The following is a 21,184-nucleotide window of genomic DNA, read 5'->3' on the forward strand; positions in this document are numbered from 1 at the left end:
ACTTTAAATGCAGGGATGTTTTGAGAGACAAAGAAGGCCACTACATACTAATAAAAGGGGCAATTCAACAAGAAGAAATAACAATCGTAAATGTCTATGCACCCAATCAAGGTGCCACAAAATACATGAGACAAACACTGGCCAAACTAAAGGAAGCAATTGATGTTTCCACAATAATTGTGGGAGACTTCAACACATTACTCTCTCCTATAGATAGATCAACCAGACAGAAGACCAATAAGGAAATTGAAAACCTAAACATAAAATGATAAATGAATTAGATTTAACAGGCATATACAGAACATTACATCTCAAATCACCAGGACACACATACTTTTCTAGTGCTCATGGAACTTTCTCCAGAATAGATCATATGCTGGGACATAAAACAAGCCTCAATAAATTTAAAAAGATTGAAATTATTCAAAGCACATTCTCTGACCACAATGGAATACAATTAGAAGTCACTAACTATCAGAGACTTAGAAAATTCACAAATACCTGGAGGTTAAACAACACACTCCTAAACAATCAGTGGGTTAAAGAAGAAATAGCAAGAGAAATTGCTAAATATATGGAGACGAATGAAAATGAGAACACAACATACCAAAACCTATGGGATGCAGCAAAAGCAGTGCTGAGGGGGAAATTTATAGCATTAAACGCATATATTAAAAAGGAAGAAAGAGCGAAAATCAAAGAACTAATGGATCAGCTGAAGAAGCTAGAAAATGAACAGCAAACCAATACTAAACCAAGTAGAAGAAAAGAAATAACAAGGATTAAAGCAGAAATAAATGACATAGAGAACAAAAAAAAATAGAGAGGATAAATATCACCAAAAGTTGGTTCTTTGAGAAGATCAACAAGATTGACAAGCCCCTAGCTAGACTGACAAAATCAAAATGAGAGAAGACCCATATAAACAAAATAATGAATGAAAAAGGTGACATAACTGCAGATCCTGAAGAAATTAAAAAAATTATAAGAGGATATTATGAACAACTGTATGTCAACAAACAAGATAATGCAGAGGAAATGGACAATTTCCTGGAAACATATGAATAACCTAGACTGACCAGAGAAGAAATAGAAGACATCAATCAACCCATAAGAAGGAAAGAGATCCAATCAGTCATTAAAAATCTTCCCACAAATAAATGCCCAGGGCCAGGTGGCTTCACAGGGGAATTCTACCAAACTTTCCAGAAAGAACTGACACCAATTTTACACAAACTCTTTCAAAACATTGAAGAAAACGGAACACTAACTAACTCATTTTATGAAGCTAACATCAATCTAATACCAAAACCAGGCAAAGATGCTACAAAAAAGGAAAACTACCGGCCAATCTCCCTAATGAATATAGATGCAAAAATCCTCAACAAAATACTTGCAAATCGAATCCAAAGACACATTAAAAAAATCATATACCATGACCAAGTGGGGTTCATTCCAGGCATGCAAGGATGGTTCAACATAAGAAAATCAATCAATGTATTACAACACATTAAAAATTCGAAAGAGAAAAATCAAATGATCATCTCAATAGATGCTGAAAAAGCATTTGACAAAATCCAACATCCGTTTGTGATAAAAACACTTCAAAAGGTAGGAACTGAAGGAAACTTCCTCAATATGATAAAGAGCATATATGAAAAACCCACAGCCAGCATAGTACTCAATGGTGAGAGACTGAAAGCCTTCCCTGTAAGATCAGGATCAAGACAAGAATGCCCACTGTCACCACTGTTATTCAACATTGTGCTGGAAGTGCTAGCCAGGGCAATCTGGCAAGACAAAGAAATAAAAGGCATCCAAATTGGAAAAGAAGAAGTAAAACTGTCATTGTTTGCAGATGATATGATCTTATATCTGGAAAACCCTGAGAAATCGACGATACAGCTACTAGAGCTAATCAACAAATTTAGCAAAGTAGCGGGATACAAGGTTAATGCACATAAGTCAGTAATGTTTCTATATGCTAGAAATGAACAAATGGAAGAGACACTCAAGAAAAAGATACCATTTTCAATAGCAACTAAAAAAATCAAGTACCTAGGAATAAACTTAACCAAAGATGTAAAAGACCTATACAAAGAAAACTACATAACTCTACTAAAAGAAATAGAAGGGGACCTTAAAAGATGGAAAAATATTCCATGTTCATGGATAGGAAGGCTAAATGTCATTAAGATGTCAATTCTACCCAAACTCATCTACAGATTCAATGCAATCCCAATCGAAATTCCAACAACCTACTTTGCAGACTTGGAAAAGCTAGTTATCAAATTTATTTGGAAAGGGAAGATGCCTCGAATTGCTAAAGACACTCTAAAAAAGAAAAACAAAGTGGGAGGACTTACACTCCCTGACTTTGAAGCTTATTTATTATAAAGCCACAGTTGTCAAAACAGCATGGTATTGGCATAAAGATAGACATATAGATCAATGGAATCGAATTGAGAATTCGGGGATAGACCCTCAGATCTATGGCTGACTGATCTTTGATAAGGCCCCCAAAGTCACTGAACTGAGTCATAATGGTCTTTTCAACAAATGGGGCTGGGAGAGTTGGATATCCACATCCAAAAGAATGAAAGAGGACCCTTACCTCACACCCTACACAAAAATTAACTCAAAATGGACGAAAGATCTCAATATAAAAGAAAATACCATAAAACTCCTAGAAGATAATGTAGGAAAACATCTTCAAGACCTTGTATTAGGTGGCCACTTCCTAGACTTTACACCCAAAGCACAAGCAACAAAAGAGAAAATAGATAAATGGGAAACTCCTCAAGCTTAGAAGTTTCTGCACCTCAAAGGAATTTCTCAAAAAAGGTAAAGAGGCAGCCAATTCAATGGGAAAAAATTTTTGGAAACCATGTATCTGACAAAAGACTGATATCTTGCATATATAAAGAAATCCTACAACTCAATGACAATAGTACAGACAGCCCAATTACAAAATGGGCAAAAGATATGAAAAGACAGTTCTCTCAAGAGGAAATACAAATGGCCAAGAAACACATGAACAAATGTTCAGCTTCACTAGCTATTAGAGAGATGCAGCTTAAGACCACAATGAGATACCATCTAACACCGATTAGAGTGGCTGCCATTAAACAAACAGGAAACTACAAATGCTGGAGGGGATGTGGAGAAATTGGAACTCTTACTCATTGTTGGTGGGACTGTATAATGGTCCAGTCACTCTGGAAGTCAGTCTGGCAGTTCCTTAGAAAACTAGATATAGAGTTACCATTCGATCCAGCGATTGCACTTCTCGGTATATACCCGGAAGATCGGAAAGCAGTGACATGAACAGATATCTGCACGCCAATGTTCATAGCGGCATTATTCACAATTGCCAAGAGATGGAAACAACCCAAATGTCCTTCAACAGATGAGTGGATAAATAAAATGTGGTATATACACACGATGGAATACTACGCGGCAGTAAGAAGGAACGATCTCATGAAACATATGACAACATGGATGAACCTTGAAGACATAGTGCTGAGCGAAATAAACCAGGCACTAAAAGAGAAATATTATATGCTACCACTAATGTGAACTTTGAAAAATGTAAAACAAATGGTTTATAATGTAGAATGTAGGGGAACTAGCAATAGAGAGCAATTAAGGAAGGGGGAACAATAATCCAAGAAGAACAGATAAGCTATTTAACGTTCTGGGGATGCCCAGGAATGACTATGGTCTGTTAATTTCTGATGGATGTAGTAGGAGCAAGTTCACAGAAATGTTGCTATATTAGGTAACTTTCTTGGGGTAAAGTAGGAACAGGTCGGAAGTAAAGCAGGTATCTTAGGTTAGTTGTCTTTTTCTTACTCCCTTGTTATGGTCTCTTTGAAATGTTCTTTTATTGTTTTTTTTTTTTTTTTTTGAATTTGTTTTTCATATAGTTGATTTAAAAAAGAAAAAAAAGTTAAAAAAAAAAAAAAACAAGGAAAAAAATATGTAGCGCCCCCTTGAGGAGCCTGTGGAGAATGCAGGGGTATTCGCCTACCCCACCTCCATGGTTGCTAACATGACCACAGACATAGGGGACTGGTGGTTTGATGGGTTGAGCCCTCTACCATAGGTTTTACCCTTGGGAAGACGGTTGCTGTAAAGGAGAGGCTAGGCCTCCCTATAATTATGCCTAAGAGCCTCCTCCTGAATGCCTCTTTGTTGCTCAGATGTGGCCCTCTCTAGCTAAGTCAACTCGAAAGGTGAAATCACTGCCCTCCCCTCTATGTGGGATCAGACACCCAGGGGAGTGAATCTCCCTGGCAACGTGGAATATGACTCCCGGGGAGGAATGTAGACCTGGCATCGTGGGATGGAGAACATCTTCTTGACCAAAAGGGGGATGTGAAAGGAAATGAAATAAGCTTCAGTGGCAGAGAGATTCCAAAAGGAGCCGAGAGGTCACTCTGGTGGGCACTCTTATGCACAATTTAGACAACCCTTTTTAGGTTCTAAAGAATTGGGGTAGCTGGTGGTAGATACCTGAAACTATCACACTACAACCCAGAACCCATGAATCTTGTAGACAATTGTATAAAAATGTGGCTTATGAGGGGGGACAGTGGGATTGGGAGGGCTATGGGGATCACACTCCCCTTTATCTAGTTTGTGGATGGATGAGTGGAAAGGTAGGGGAAGGAAACAAACAAACAAACAGACAAGGGCGCCCAGTGTTCTTTTTTACTTTAGTTGCCCTTTTTCACTTTAATTATTATTCTGATTATTTTTGTGTGTGTGGTAATGAGGGTGTCAGGGATTGATTTAGGTGATGAATGTACAACTATGTAATGGTACTGTGAACAATCGAATGTACGATTTGTTTTGTATGACTGCGTGGTATGTGAATATATCTCAATAAAATGAAGATTAAAAAAATAGATTGGGGTGATGAATGCATAGCTATAAGATGGTACTGTGAACAGCTGATTGTACACCATGGGTGATTGAATGGTATATGAACATATCTCAATAAAATTGAATTAAAAAAAAAAAAAGGATCTGAAAAAGGATCTGAAAGTACTACTGACATTCATCTCCTAAAACTTTACTGTGTGTCAAGCTTTTGTTCACATAGTCTAAGATGCATGCAGATCCGCCCCCTACTGTTTTTATTATGGATGCACTCTGGGGCCCATTTGCTACTACATCAGATAGCATGCTCACAGTACTTTCCCATTCAACGATGGCCATTTAGATAGAATATAAAAATCACAAGTGACTTTAAATAAGAGACGGCAAAAACAATCAATCGAAGTGCCAGCTGGTTCTGCAGGTATATCCTGGGCCTTTCATGGGACACAGAGATAAACTTGGGCAGAGGGACACATTGTTAGGAACTGTGTCTGGGAGATAAATTGGCCTGGGTTTCAATTTTGGCTGAAATATTTTATTAGCTTTATGAGCCAATTATTTAGCCTTCCTAAGTTCCAGTTTTTTAATCTATAAAAAAAGATGAAAACATTATCAATGTCACAAGATAGTAGTGGAAATTGAATTAGATAATGTATGAGGTTCCTAGTGCTTCATACGTAATAAAGGGCTCAATAGACATTAGCTGAAATTTTCAGTTATCACTCCAACAGTCACAGAGATACAACGTGTAGACACTGACCTGAAATGCATTTTTCCTTCTAAATTTTATGAAATCATTATGTTTCTTCTGATCTATGAATGCATTTGATACAATAATGTGCCTCCCCCCCAAAAAAAAGCTGCTGTTTACTCAAGTGAATAATGATATACATTATAATAGATGGGGTCTTAAATAAAGAAAACATGTAATACATGTGAATGGCTAGGCATAGAGAAAATCTGTAATTATATACAACAAAGAGTTAATTGTGATTATAAGTAGTAGGAGTATGGGTTTTTTTTAAAGAGCACATTATAATTTTCTATGATAAACATACATTACATATAAATAAATTAAACAAAATTGACTTCCCTGGGGGAAAAAAACCCACATAAAACCTCAACTTACAGTGTACTGAAAATCTAGTCAAGAAAATTACATGAATGTAGTCTTTTAGTTATCCCCCTGTCTGCTCCATGGGTGGTACAGAGAGAAAAAAAGAAATCAGTGCAGCATCTTTTGCTACTTGCTGCATGAAATACCACTGAGTTAGACAGCTGGATTTTTTATGGTTTCTGAATGTTTTAACTTCCATTAATTAAAATCTCACTTTCATTTTTTTTTTAAAAAAAGCCACAAAAACATTAATGTCAAAAAAGCAATGAGGTGAGAGAGCAATGGAAGACGTATTTCCAAAAATTTTTTCATAGTCTCTTAGTCCCAAGAAACACATTTTTTCAAATGGTAAACCTTCTTTAAAAAAAAAAAAATTAAAGATCTCCTTGTTAAACACATTACATTATAAATGGACCTCGGGTGTGTAAAGGCTGATTTCTAAACTATAATAGAACACATCTGGGGCAATTTTCTGACTCTCCTCTAATATTTGGTTTTCTTGGCAGCTGCAGGAAACCTCTGGGCAGACACACTGCTACAATAATTAATGCCAGCTTTCAAGCATCATCATGAAAAAAAAAATCATGACAGCAACAAAAAAAGGTGCCCCCCCAAAATAACCAAAGATTTAATGTAAAACATGCATTCATGGGGCCTCCAGCCTGGAGCAGCTGAAAGACATTTGTGTGACTCATGAACAAAAAGTCATTCAATCTCTTCCATCAGGCTTTTCTGCACTGCAGCCGCTTTTGCTTCTACCCATGCTAGGTCTGCTTCATTCTTACCCGGGTTTTGTCTGCACTGCACAGTTCTCATGATTTGTACAAGATCAATAAGGCCTTGTAGCTTCTCCTTATTTATTTATTTTTTTTTAGAAAACTATTTTAAATTTCTTTAATTGCTGAATGCCTCTTTGGGTAGTATCTTGGGGATCATTTAGTCCTACAACCAATGCATTTTCACCTTTTCATCATTTTGTTTGCAAACCACACTAAAAACGTCTTACTTCCTCTGTTGAACATTGTTCTCTTTGACACATTACCAAATTGGTCCCTATGCCGCAATCACAAAGAAAAATGTTGGCAAGTATGAATATCTAAATAATTTTTTTAAAGTTATTAATCTCCTTCTGTTTTCAAATTATTTTTAACAGTTTCTAAATACATGGTCACAGCCGCCTGAAGCATGTCTTCTTCGCTCATCACATCACCTGGATCACTCCCAAGTACTCCTGAACTTGTGGCTGGCCTTTCACATGGATGTGAAACCTGTCCTGGCAGATTCACCTGCTGCTGCTGCTGTTGCTGCTGCTTCTGCTGCTTTTCAAAGTAGGCTTCTCTTCTTTCGTAGCTCTTCTGAAGTAAGATTTGTACCTGATGTCTGTGGAGTATCTTTCTAGAACTACCTTGCATAATGAGCTGAATAGCCCTGCGGATATCTGCTTCTTCATCTTCCATGTCAATTTCTTGGCGACTTAGTGCCAAAGCCCTCTGCAAATCCTCCTCATCTTCATCTAAGATTCCCGATCCATCATTTGCTTCTAAGACTCATTCCAGGTCTGTTTTCTGGACTCTCTGATCTTTTAGTTGAACTAATTTCTCTCCAATAAGTTTTGGTCGCTGCATCTGTTGGACCCTGATGATCTACAGGAGTTGGTCAGCTTCACAATCTGGTAGATCACCCTTAACAACAAATATAGAGTAACCTTCCTGTTGTAATTGAGCCAAGAAAAGTGCAAGGTATGTATCTGATATTAATTCTGGACCCGTCAATAGAGAATTCAAGTTAAACCACTGTTTTCCTAATTTTCTAACTGTAAACCAGTGTCCTTTATAATTGCATATAAATGATCTTTCATTTATAGGATCCATCATGAGCCTCTGATACTCTGGGCTGTTGAACAGGATTAGTTCTAAACCCCAAACTTTCAAGGCATTGCTTATAACCTGAATAGAGAAAAAACCACTGTCATCCATATTTCCAGAAGGCTGCTGTAAAAATGTGCGGTAGTCTTCAGTAGTAACTCCTCCTTCTGCCATTCTCATCCTCTCTTCTTCATCTAGCTGATGTGCAATTGAGGATAATTCCACAGGGCTAAAATATTCCCCTTGCAATAGATTATTCAGGCAATGTTGAGCGCAAAGTGAGCCTTCTTGTTTCTCGTGGAAGATGGACTCCATGTTTATTTGTCTGGAGCCAACGGCCCCCGCACCGAACCAGCCCCCTCCAGCCCCGCCCCCGGCCCCACTCCCAGCTTCTCCTTATTTTTAATCTACCTACAGTCCCTGAAGGGCATCCAGGGCATAGTATCATGTCAGGAACATAGGAGATACTCAACAAAAGGCTGTGGGGAGATGGTGGGAGGGTGGAACAGTGTGTGAATGGATAAAGAATGTATGAGTAAAAGGCAAACACAGAAACCAAAAACTTGCCTGATTCCAAAATAACCTCATTTGTAAATGCAAATATTCTATTTTTTACATACATATATAGCAACGATATACATGTGATCTGCAAATCCACCGACTCCCTAAAACTTATTTGTAACCAAATCAACGCTCCAGCCAATCTCATGGTCATTGGTGGAAATGTGCAGAACGGCAAAAAAATTTGAGTTGCCTGACATGCACGTTTCCAGCTGACGTTGAACAAGGTAGCACTCTGCTACCTTTCATACTGTAAACAAGTGTCCTTTTTGCAGTATATTTAGAGCCATGTTTTTCACATTTTTGTCCTTTGGGTTGGTGATTTCACTGTTTAAAATGGCTGCAATGATGGAGCACTATCTAGTGTTCCTAAGAGGAAGGAGGCTGGGATGTGCCTTACACAGAAAGTATGTGTGTCAGATAAGCTCCATTCAGGCATGAGTTACAGTGCTGTTGGCTGTGAGTATAAGGTTACCCAATCAACAGTACATATTAAATAAGGTGCCTTTAAATAAAACAAGGTTAAGTACTGATGAGTTAATTCAAATATTGTGACCAGAGGCTTGCAGGAACCTAACTCTGTATTTTCCCTAGGAGCAGTGGTTCAGTATTCACTAATACAGTGTTCACACTGACATTTATAGACATAACTACTGTAAATAATGAGAACTGACTGTAAGTTATATGCTCACTAACTGTGTGACCTTAGGAAACAACTTTAGACTTTCTGTGTCTCAGTTTCCTCATCTGTAAAACTGCAATACTAATAGTACCTGCCTCAGGAGATTGTTCTAAGAGTTTAATTAGTTACCGTTTGTAGAGTACTTAAAAGAGTTACTGACACCAAATAAATGCTACATGGCAAGAAAAAATTAAATAAAGGAAAATAAACTTTAAGTTCACTATCACTAGTTTATTAAAACACAGGGACCATACAGGGGGTAAATACCAAATGGACTTGAAAAACATGTTCAGTCTCCTAAAGGACTGGGCACAAATGTACACAGCTGGCATCAAATCCCTTGTTTGATTGAGATTTGTGTAGCCTCTGGGCCTCTGTGTAATGTTTTTTAATGGAGATAATAATAATAGTTCCCATCTCAGGGGATTTTGGTGAAGAATGAGGTTAAAAAAAATATATAAAGAACTTCACAAAATGCCTGACAAATAGTAAACAATCAGTACATTTTAGCTAACACTGGTATAGTGTTATTTGAGAATTTGGTAATACCATGATTAAAGAGGTGGGCACAATAATTTATATGATGAGATCATTTATTCATGCATCGAATACTTATTGAGCACTTACAACAAATTAGGCAATTTTAAATACAATATTCTTTAAAGCCTCAAAATAGCCACGTGAGACACACTGTATAGCACTAACTTTATAAAGAAGTCATCAATTTAAAAAGAAAAATGTTTTGAGAAATGTAGAAAGGGATAAAAGAAAACACCATGTTGAATACCCATCACCTTCCAGGCTCCATATGGGGCACTTTGCATATTCAATCTCACGAAATCCTCACTATAAACCTAGATGATTGTTAACATTATCTCAATTTTACAAATAAGGAAACACAAACATTAACTTGCCCAAGGGCACTCAAGTCCTGGAGCTAGAACTCAAACTCAGATCTATGTGATTTTATGACTTTTGGATTTGTGGCCATTGCCATAAACGTTTTTTTAACAGAAAATTACCAAGATGAATAAAGCCAATAGGTTGAAATTTATTTTCACTTTTAGTAACTTCTGAAAAGATGAACAATTCTCATCTCAGCTAAAGTTCCTATTAACAAGGTCTCAAAGACTCCAATGTATTCCAGTGGTTCTCAACTCCCAGGAGACATTTGTCAACATCTGGAGACATTTTTGACTGTCACATCTAAGAAGGTACTTCTGGCATACAGTGGGTAGAGGCCAGAGATGCTGCTAAACATCCTACAAGGCAACAGGACACCCACAAAAAAGAATTACCTAGTCCAAAACGTCAATGGTGCCAAGGTTGAGAAACCTTGTATTAACCTGTATTAACCAATGAAATGAAAATTTCTTGACTTTCTAAAAAGTTGTACTGTGCTGAGTCATGTTCTAGAATTACAGAGGATAACCACTTAACTGCTTTCATTTTTCCTCCACTATTAAGTTTATGCTTCAGCACACATTACTGCTGATATGACCTCTTCCATCATATTCTGGGTTTGGCCAGCATTAAGGTCGATGGCCTCTTCTCCATGTAAATGTGAACAAATGGACTGATGCTGGTTTGAAGTTGACACAAGAAGTCCCAACTAACTTCTAGAACGGCTCAGGCAAGGAAGGTAAGGAGGGGGGCACTTTCTGATTGCATACATTGAATCAGTCAACATTGTTCCAGAACACATCCTTAATCTAGCAATGTGGTGTTTTTTTACCTTTATTTTCTGGCATAAGTAACTGTGAGATGATTTAAAATGAAACCTTGGAAAGGTAAAGTTGAGTCTGCTTTCTAACAGCAGGAACTGCAGTCAGTTGATAGATTTTTCCCTAATTAGACAGCCTCTGCCCCTTCCCAGAAAAATTCCACTTAAGATTTATAGGTCTACTTAAATGAACAGTTCTCCTGTGGGAACACAAGCCTGTTTTTTTTTAAGTCACAGTCTAATGAACTTTATTCACACCACAGAGGAAAAATTCTTGATTCCTTAAGGTGTCCAAAATAGATCTATCTTTTGAAAGTGACAAGTATGTTCCTAAGCCAAAGCAGACACAGGTAACTCTAATCTTTTTCTTACAAGTTAGATCTGTTATTGATTACATGTAAAGGGAGCATGAATTACCAAGCAAACCACAGAATTAAGAAGCTAAGAAGGTGTTGGGATTGAACATATCCCCCCACAAAAGACACATTCAAACTTTAAACCTGTGCGTGTAGACCCATTTGGAAAGAGGACCTTTGAAACTGTTCTTATTAGTTAAGGTATGGCCAAACTGAATGAAGGCGGGATTTAATTCAGTAGGACTGAAGACCATTTTTTTTTTTAAATCTTCATTTTATTGAGATATATTCACATACCACACAGTCATACAAAACAACTTGTACATTCGATTGTTCACAGTACCATTACATAGTTGTACATTCATCACCTAAATCAATCCCTGACACCTTCATTAGCACACACACAAAAATAACAAGAATAATAATTAAAGTGAAAAAGAGCAATTGAAGTAAAAAAGAACACTGGGTACCTTTGTCTGTTTGTTTGTTTGTTTCCTTCCCCTATTTTTCTACTCATCCATCCATAAACTAGACAAAGGGGAGTGTGGTCCTTATGGCTTTCCCAATCCCATTGTCACCCCTCATAAGCTATATTTTTATACAACTGTCTTCGAGATTCATGGGTTCTGGGCTGTAGCTTGATAGTTTCAGGTATCCACCACCAGCTACCCCAATTCTTTAAAACCTAAAAAGGGTTGACTAAATTGTGCATAAGAGTGCCCACCAGAGTGACCTCTCGGCTCCTTTTGGAATCTCTCTGCCACTGAAGCTTATTTCATTTCCTTTCACATCCCCCTTTTGGTCAAGAAGATGTTCTCCATCCCACGATGCCGGGTCTACATTCCTCCCTGGGAGTCATATTCCACGTTGCCAGGGAGATTCACTCCCCTGGGTGTCTGATCCCACGTAGGGGGGAGGGCAGTGATTTCACCTTTCAAGTTGGTGAAGCCCTTTTAAGCAAAGGAAATTGGACATAGAAATAGAATACAGAAACCAAAAGGCGGTGGAGAATGAGGCAGATTCCCTGTGATGGAGGCAGAAATACATGCCAAGGAACCCCAAGGACTGCTAGCAAGTTACCACAAGAGCACTACAGACTTAGGAAAATGCATAGTCCTGCCGACACCATGAATTTGATCTTCTAGCCTCCAAAACTGTGAGCCAACTGATTCCCATTGCTTAAGCCAGTCTGTATGTGGTATCTGTTATAACAGCCTGGAAAATTAAGACAGTTTTGGTTCTGTAAAGTGGGGTGCTGCTGTAACAACTATATAAAAATGGGGGAGTGGCTGTGGACTGCGTAATGGTTGGAGACTGAAAGAATTTTGAGGTGCTTGATTGAAAACAAAACAAAACAAAACAAAACAAAAACCTGGATTGCTGTGAGGAGAGCTGTAGAGAAAGTTTCTATATCTTAGAGAAAACATATATATCATCACGAACAGAGTGTTGGTAAAAATATGGATGTTACAGGGGCTTCCACTGGGCCCTCAGAAGGAAATGATGTATGTGTTGCTAGAAACTGGAGGAAAGCCAATCCTTGTAATCAAGTGCAGAGAACTTGTGAAATTGTGTTCAGATGTCAAAGAGAAGCTAGAATCGTCAAGTGATGAACTTGGATATTTAGCTGAGATTTCTAAGCAAAGGGTGAAAGGCACAGCCTGGTTTCTCCTTGCTGCTTTTGGTAAAATGCAAGAGGAAAGAGACAAATTAAGGACTGAACTCTTAAGCACAAAGAAATTGACAACTGATGATTTGGGAGATTCTCAGCCTATCCATGTAGAGTACTCTGGCGCTAGGGCCAGAAGTGGTTGTATCAGGGCCCTCCCTGAGTTCCAGAAAGTTGAATTCCCAGAGAACAGGACTTTAGACAAGGGTAAGGCTGAGGATATGGCTAAGGATATTAAGCATATAACTTGTGGATCCAATCAACCATCTCAGAGGAAGTCAGGATTAACTTGCAATTACCCAGGAAGGATTTCTGCAAGATCCTTTTGTCAGATGGCTTGGACATCCTTGGATTGGGAAAGCTGGCATGGTTTTTGAGAATTCTGTATGAGCAGAAATACTGCCAACCTGAATTGAAAGAGAAAGAGATGAAATGAAATAAAAGAAAATGATATCAAGGATAGAAACCTGGAAGCAGAGGTCTGGGCATAAGAGATTTCCATGGAGCAAGAGAGAGGGGCTTTCACCTCAGCCTTGGATAGGGTGAGTTTCTGCCCCAACATTTGGTGGGGTTTCTGCCCAGGCATTTAGAGGGAGTAGGCCTTCCACTGTGGTGACTGGAGGCAGACCTTCCACTCCATATTTGGCAGAGTCAGGGCTTCCTCCCTAGCATTTCTGGAGAGTGTGGCCACTGTCCCAGCTCTTGGAAAGGTGAGATGACCACTGCAACAGGCCCAGAGGACAAAGCTTCAATCCACAGATGACTCTCAGAACTTGGAATCTAATGGAATTTGCACTGCTGGTTTCCAGGGCTTTGGACTCATGACCCTTTTACTCCTTCCAATTTCTCCCTTCTGGGACAGGAATACCTGTCCCATCGTTGTATTTTGGAAGCAGATAACTTGTTCTCTAGGTTTCACAGGTCTACAGATGGAGAGGAATTTTGCCACAGGACAGACCACATCAATAACTGATTTTGATGAGACTTTGAACTTAGAGTTGTCACTGAAATGACTTAGTATTGGAATGTTGCGATGGTGAATGTATTTTGCTGGTGGGAAGAACATATCCTTTTGGGTCCAGAGGGCAGGCTGCTGGGGGTTGAATCATGACCCCACAAAAGACATGTGTAAATCTGTATTTATTCCTTTGCATGTGTACCCATGGTGTCTGTAAATAGGACCTTTGACAATATTATTATTAGTTAAGATGAATGAGGACAGCCCTTAATCCAATATGGTTGAAGTCCTTATAAACAAAAGAATTGGGACTTGGAAAGAGAAGCCAGAAACTAGAAAATGTCAGAGAATGAGGCAGATTGCCACGTGATGGAGGCAGAGATGCAAGCCAAGGAACTCCAAGGATTGCCAGGAAGATACCACTAGAATGCAATAGACTTTGGGAGAAAGCAAGCCCTGTCTACACACTGATATTGCACTTCTAGCGTCTAAAATGGTGAGCCAATAGTTTCCTGTTGTTTAAGCCAACACGCTGTGTGATATCTGTCATGACAGCTATGGCAAACTAAGAGAGAAGGGGAAAATTGGCAGCTGTAACTCAGTCCTTGGTTTCCTAACACATTTGACAAATTTGAAAAAGGGTTGGCACTAGTGTTTGAGAATATATTGTCATCTTAATGTGTAATAAGAAGAGGCAGGAAGAAGGAAAGGCTGTTTATTCAGGGCTACATCCACCAAATACATAATCGCGGAGACAAAAATATTTCCCCTGTCAAACATATACTGATTAATTTAAATTAAATCAAATAAAAAACAGAAAACAGAAAGTAATGGCGAGGATGTGGAGAAAGCAGAACCCCCTGAAATTAATGGTGAGAATGTAAAATGGTGCAGCTGTGGTGGAAAACAATTTGGCGGTCTGCAAACTTTAAACACAGAATTACCATTCAAGCCAGCAATTCCATTTCTGAGGAATGTTCCCAAAAGAAATGAAAACAGGGACTCAGATAGGTGACTACCAATAACCAATGTAAGTAACAGCACCACTCACAATAGATAAAAGATGGAAACTATCCAAGTGTCCATCAACAGATTAATGGTGAAACAAAATGTGGTATATACATAAAAGAAGAATTTTATTCAGCCATAAAAGTTCTCAAACATGCTACAACATGAATGAACCTTGAAAACATTAGGCTGAGTGAAATAAACCAAACACAAAGGACAAATATTGTATGATTCCATTCATATGAAATATCTAAACTAGGTAAATCCATAGAAATGGAAAGGAGAGTAGCAGTTACCAGGCACTGGTGAGAAGAGAGAATAACTTCTCAATGGCTGTGTGGTTTTATTTTGAAATGATGAGATATTTTGGAAGTAGACAGAGGTAGCAGTTGCAAAACATTGTAATTTTACAAAATATCACTGAACTATTCATTTTTAAATGTTTAGTTTTTAGGCTATGCAACTCCCACCTCATAACATGATCATTACTTTGATCAACTGGATGAATAAGCCCACTTTCCACATGCAGACGTCTTTGTAAAGGCTTAGAAAAATTGAAGAAGGATGGATGCCAAATTATTAACAGTGTTTCTTAAAAGGGCACAAGTGAGAGGAGAAGAGAAAAATCTAGCTCAGCTGGGGCAGAGGAGGGATTTATACTGCTTATTTTATTTATATCTTTTTTTAATGGGTGTTTTACTTTTGCAACTTTTATGTGTTGGTACTTTTTTTCTTTTTCTTTTTCTTTTTCTTTTTCTTTTTTTTTTTTTTTTTTGTGTTATTTGGAAGGAAAACAGCAGCAGTCACTGCAAGTAGCATCCTCAAAATGAGGCATTGGTATATCATGACACATTTCTGATTATGCACTGACTACTTCTATATTCCAGGCTCTACGTTAGGGACTTCATTTGATCATCTGAGCATCTGATCACTTCACCTTCACAACTACCTTATCTACCCTGATCAGGGAATAGAATGGATGTTTTGTTATAACAAGTTTGTTGCCCAGACATAAGTATATTAAAATCATTATTATACAAATAATGTAGCAATCAGTACTTTCCAAAGACCAAAGATATAATGAAATTTACTCAACATTAAACTCATACTAAAGATAATTCTGTCTTCATGTCATGACTGAGGAGCTCTTACAGGACGGTAAGCAGCTTCGGGGCTGATATCGGCAACATCATAATAATAACAACTACCACAAAAGGGACTTGCTAAAGATTAGAGCTTAATTCTCTCCTTATCCCCATCACCCTACCACTAGGAGGATACAAAAGCACAGGGAGTTTGGGTAGCTTTGAACTCAAAGAGTCAGGGGGAGGTTGACCCATTTGAATGGAGGCAAGACTGTCCTGTAAAAGCAAGAACATGGATGAGCAGAAGGTTCTGCTGGTCGGGCTGGAAGATTTCACTGTCTTATAGAGTTTGGGGGCGGGACGCATTTCAGGTCAGTTCATCACATTCCCCAAGTCAAGAAATACTTTTAAATCATAGCTGGCAGAATTAAGATTAGGAAGTATGGTAGGCAGAATGATGGCTTCCTCATAGATGCCCACATTCTAATCCTTGGAATTTGTGGATGTGTTGCATGGCAAAGGGGAATTATGGTTATAGATGGAAATATGGCTGCGAGTTAGGTGACCTGAAAATAGAGGAAATATTAGGATTATTCAGATGGGCCCAATGTAATCATAAGGGTCCTTAAAAATGTAAGAGAGGCAGAAGGAAGAGTCAGAGGGGAAAAAGGTGCAAAAAGATTCAACGTTGCTCACTTTGAAGATGAAGGAAAGTGGAAGCTGGAGAATTCTAGAAGCTGGAAGGGTCAACAGATTCTGCTGCAGAACCTCCAGAAAGGAAGGCAGCCCACCAACACCTTGATTTTAGTCCAAGGAGACCCCCGTCAGAATAATATCCCACAGAACTGTAAGATACGAAATTTACGTTCTTCTAAACCACTAAGGTTGTGGTAATTTCTTACAGCAGCAAATGGGAGACTAATACAGAAAACAGCTACTAAGGTTTTCTCTAAGTATTTGGGAATGAGGGAATGATAAATCATTTTTAAAAGAAGTATATGGAATTTCTTTTTTGTTAAAAAAAAAAAAGTTAGATGAAGGGGTCACTCTATTAGGACTTTTCCTCAAAACTATTCCTCAAAATACTATTATTGCTAGGCCAATGGCAAATAGTAACTTAATGGTTCATAGATCTAACTGCAAGAGCCAAAACCATAAAACTCTTAAAAGAAAACACAGGGGAAAATCTTCATAACCTTGGATCAGGAAATGATTTCTTAGATACAATACAAAAAGCACAAGCACCTGAAGAAAACAGATAAACTGGACTACATCAAAATTAAAAAACATTTGTGTTGCTAAGAAACTAAAAAGACAACCCACAGAATGAGAGAAAATATTTGCACATCTGTTAAGGGCCTATTATGCAATGTATATAAAGAACTCCTACAACTCAATAAGAAGGCAAATAACCTAATTTAAAAATGGGCAAAAGATTTGAATAGACATTTCTTCAAAGAAGATATACAAGTGGCCAGAAAACACATAAGAAGATGTTCCTCATCATTAGTCATTAGGGAAATGCACATAAAAAACACACACACACTAGGATAGCTAAAATTAAAAAGACAGACAATTCTAAGCGTTGGTTAGGATGTGGAGAAACTGGACACCTCAAATAATGCTGGTGGGAATGTAAAACAATCCAAATGTCCATCATCCGATGAATAGATAAACAAATTCTGATATATAGATACAATGGAATATTATTCAGCCTTAATAAGGAATGAAATTCTGATACATGCTACAATCTGGATGAACCTTGAAAACGTTGTAAGTGAAAGAAGCCAGTCACAAAAGACCATATACTGTATGATACCATTTATTTGAAATGTTCAGAATAAGCATTACTTTAAGACAGAAAGTAGATATGTGGTTGCCTAGGATTGGGGCAGTAGGAAGTGACTTCCAATGGGTACAAGTTCCCCCCTCCCCCAAGGGGACAAAATCTTCTAAAATTAGATTGTGGTGATAGTTGCACAACTTGTGAATCTATTAAAAAACATCGGATTGTACACTTTAAATGGGTGAATTGTATGGGATGTCAACTAGATATAAATGAATCTGTTTAAAATGTGATTTAACTTCTGTATCCATATGTATTTTTTATTAATTGCTATGTAATTTTTATTTAGGAAGCAGATAGTTTGAAACGATTGTAAGACAACCAAAGTCAACCACAAGAGGGAGCTTTCTTCTTACCTACAGAAAGAGAAGCTTCTACACAACCTGGGTAATATTTATCAATCTAATTTCATTCCTTTTTTTTTGGTATTAGTGTGTTTGCATCCAATACATCCTAGTGTCCTAGGTGTGACCAGAGTTGGTGACAGGTAGAGAAAATTATGACTCAAACAAGATATAAAGGAAATGTTTACACCAAACCTCAATAATAGATGGAGAAACCATGAATAACACTGCCTTACATTCATTTTCTTCCCTTCTAAAGTTATACAACAGATTATTCAAAATCATTTATTTAGCATAAAAATCACTGAGAAAATGTAAATCAATGAAACACTTTATAAATATTAGGTCTCTGGCTCTCTGCTTTATTCACAGCACCTGAACAATGCCTAGCATAACTGCACTTGATAAATATTTATTGAATAATAAGATAAATGAATGAAGGAGTGAAATCCACATTTTTTTAATTTTAGAGAAATTTTGAACCACTATGCCTTGGAAACCAGATCAAAATATCTCCCTTCGTCCATGTCACAAATGAAAAAAAAACATCAGAGTCATTTCACTGAAGAAATATCTCTCAAATAAGTTTGCAGAGACAGTCCATGATACTGAATATAATTCCTTTCACTAAAGAATCCTTTAATATTGACCAACATCTTCTCGTTCAATGCCATAACTTTGGTGCTCTTTCTACTTTAGGTTCTTCACTGTGCCTCTTGATAAATCACAACCACAGAAAGTTTCATTAGATGAAACCAGCTTCCTGTCTGCCCACCTCATATTTCAAAGGGTCACTCATAAGAATTGTATCTGGAACAACAATGATATTGGCCCCATCTCTTCCCCAGACGCCACGTTCACATGCAAAAGTGCTAAATCACACTCTAAGCTCAGTCACAATAAAATCTCTTCATGGACAAGAAATCTCGGACAGATGTTTCATTTGGGATGGAACATATGGGTAAAGAATGAGACATATTTGGGATGAGATGCAGCAGGCACAGGCCCCAGACATCCTGAAGGCGCCTTGAGTTTATCAACCATGGAGCATTTTCACAGCAACACGCTCTACGAGAAACTGGATCACTCAATGATAAACTCAACTTGAAAGGTTTTCCTCTACTATTTTTTAAGCAACAGTCTACTGTCAAAACAAAGATGTCATGTTTAGCTGGTTCTAGGCAGCCAAGAAATTTTAAATTGAATGACAAAACACAATGTACTGGAGCAACAAGGGAACTAACTCTTGCACATCATTCGTTTATATATCTAAAAAAAATATTCCACATAACTAAGCCCTAAATGAAGTGCTGGAGATATGACAGCAAACGAGGTATATTCTCTGCTCTTAGGAGCGCATAGGCTGGTAGACAAGATGGACAAAAGAACATATAGCACTACAGGAATGAATGCAGGCACAGAACACCCAACTTGGCCAAGGGGGTGGTTAACAATAACTGTATAAGGATGTGATAATAGAGCTGAAAGTTATGAGCAGGAGTAAGCCATGGAAATATGGGCAGAAACAGCACTCAAAGAATAGCTTGTGCACAGACTTGGAAGCAGTACAGCTTAGCAAAGTCAGGAAATAAGAGGGAGCTCAGTATGGTTACAACAGTGTGGAGCAGAGACTAATGGAGGTTAAGGAGGTAAGCACAAGGCAGGCATGACCTACCTTTTATGACATGAGTACAAGTTCAGGCTTGATCCTTAGGGAACCAACCCTGCAAAGGCTCACGAGTCTGGAGGTTACATTTTTTCATTTCCCCACATTTTTTAGACCCTTCTAAATTTCCTTGAGGTCAAAACAGAAACCTTAAAAAATAATTAACACACATTGTAACTCAACTGGGACCCAAATAAGTTCTCAGGAAACAATCAAGGAAAATTCTCTAAAATCTCGTTTGGGTCAGACTAACTGGTCATGTATATATAAAAAGTGCTTTAAGGTTTAACAATTGAGTTTTAACACTTTATCCTGGGAATTACACAGCAGTCCCATGAGGTAGGTGTTCTCATCCCCATCTTACAATAATATTACTGAGGTTCAACGGAAAAAGGACTAACTAGCACAAGGTTATAACCTCCATAACAGGACTTGGACACCAATCCCTGTCTGCCTTATTTCAAATATCATTTATTTGCCACTGAAACAGCCACTTTCTTCTGGAAGCAAGTTGCTAATATGTATATGTATTATAAGCACTTTTCCCTATGAATTTTAGATGATTCACTTAAAGCTATTTTAGAAAGTCACTATTTCAGTTTGTTCCACCTAAGTTCACCTCCGATAGGCCCATCACCAATTACATCACAGAGGTTTATGGATTGCTAAGACAGACAGATTTCCAACTGTGGTTGCACACAATAAAAAATAAAAAATGAAATGAAATGAAATGAAACTGCTGCAATAAAATCAATTCTACAATAGCTTTTTCTAAATTACTTTCAGTTTGCATTTTCCTTGTATTTCTAAGCACACCAAACTGAGGGGTCTCAGAAAGCAAATCATGTACAGAGAGATAGGAAGTCCTCAAAGAAAAATGACACTAGCCCAAGAATGGCTTTTACAGATAATTATGTGGGAATTGTTTGGGGAGAATAAAAGGGATTTTACAAAAGTTTATTTACCCCCAAGGTAACAAACTCATACAACAAAAATAAATAAATGAAAATAAACAAACAAAACAACAACCAAAACTGTCCTGTCAGTAGGGGAGAAAACAACTAACCAAACCAGTGAAGCTGTGCCCAGAACTGGATATTCTTTCTTCCCTCCACTCTCTAAAGATGCTTAACCTTACAGAGTCAAGAGCTCCTGCAGGCTGCAACAGAGCCCTTGAAAGTCAGGTCGGGGTGGCCAAGAGACTGGCACAGATGCTGAAATTCCCTTCTGTGATCTAAAGTCACCTAACATTTTGCTTGCCCAGAGGCTCCACAATTCTGCAACTTAATATCATTTAATCCCTCAGCCAACCCTGTGCAGTTTAAGGACTTCCCACTTTACAATTGAAGCAGATGATTATTGGAGAGGTTACGTAACTTGTCTATCAGCTACCCTAATGAAAATTCAAAACTGAAAC

At 37.9% G+C, this 21,184-nt stretch overlaps 1 protein-coding gene and 1 pseudogene across 11 annotated transcripts in view; both read right to left on the minus strand.

The window, feature by feature from the left end:
- MAGI1 (membrane associated guanylate kinase, WW and PDZ domain containing 1) overlaps positions 1–21,184 on the minus strand; it is a 712,862-nt gene that overhangs the window by 447,193 nt on the left and 244,485 nt on the right. The window lies entirely within an intron of this gene.
- Positions 7,082–8,186, minus strand: LOC119506885 (annotated as a pseudogene).

The sequence above is a fragment of the Choloepus didactylus genome, chromosome 1 (assembly GCF_015220235.1).
Source record: "Choloepus didactylus isolate mChoDid1 chromosome 1, mChoDid1.pri, whole genome shotgun sequence".
Classification (NCBI taxonomy): domain Eukaryota; kingdom Metazoa; phylum Chordata; class Mammalia; order Pilosa; family Megalonychidae; genus Choloepus; species Choloepus didactylus.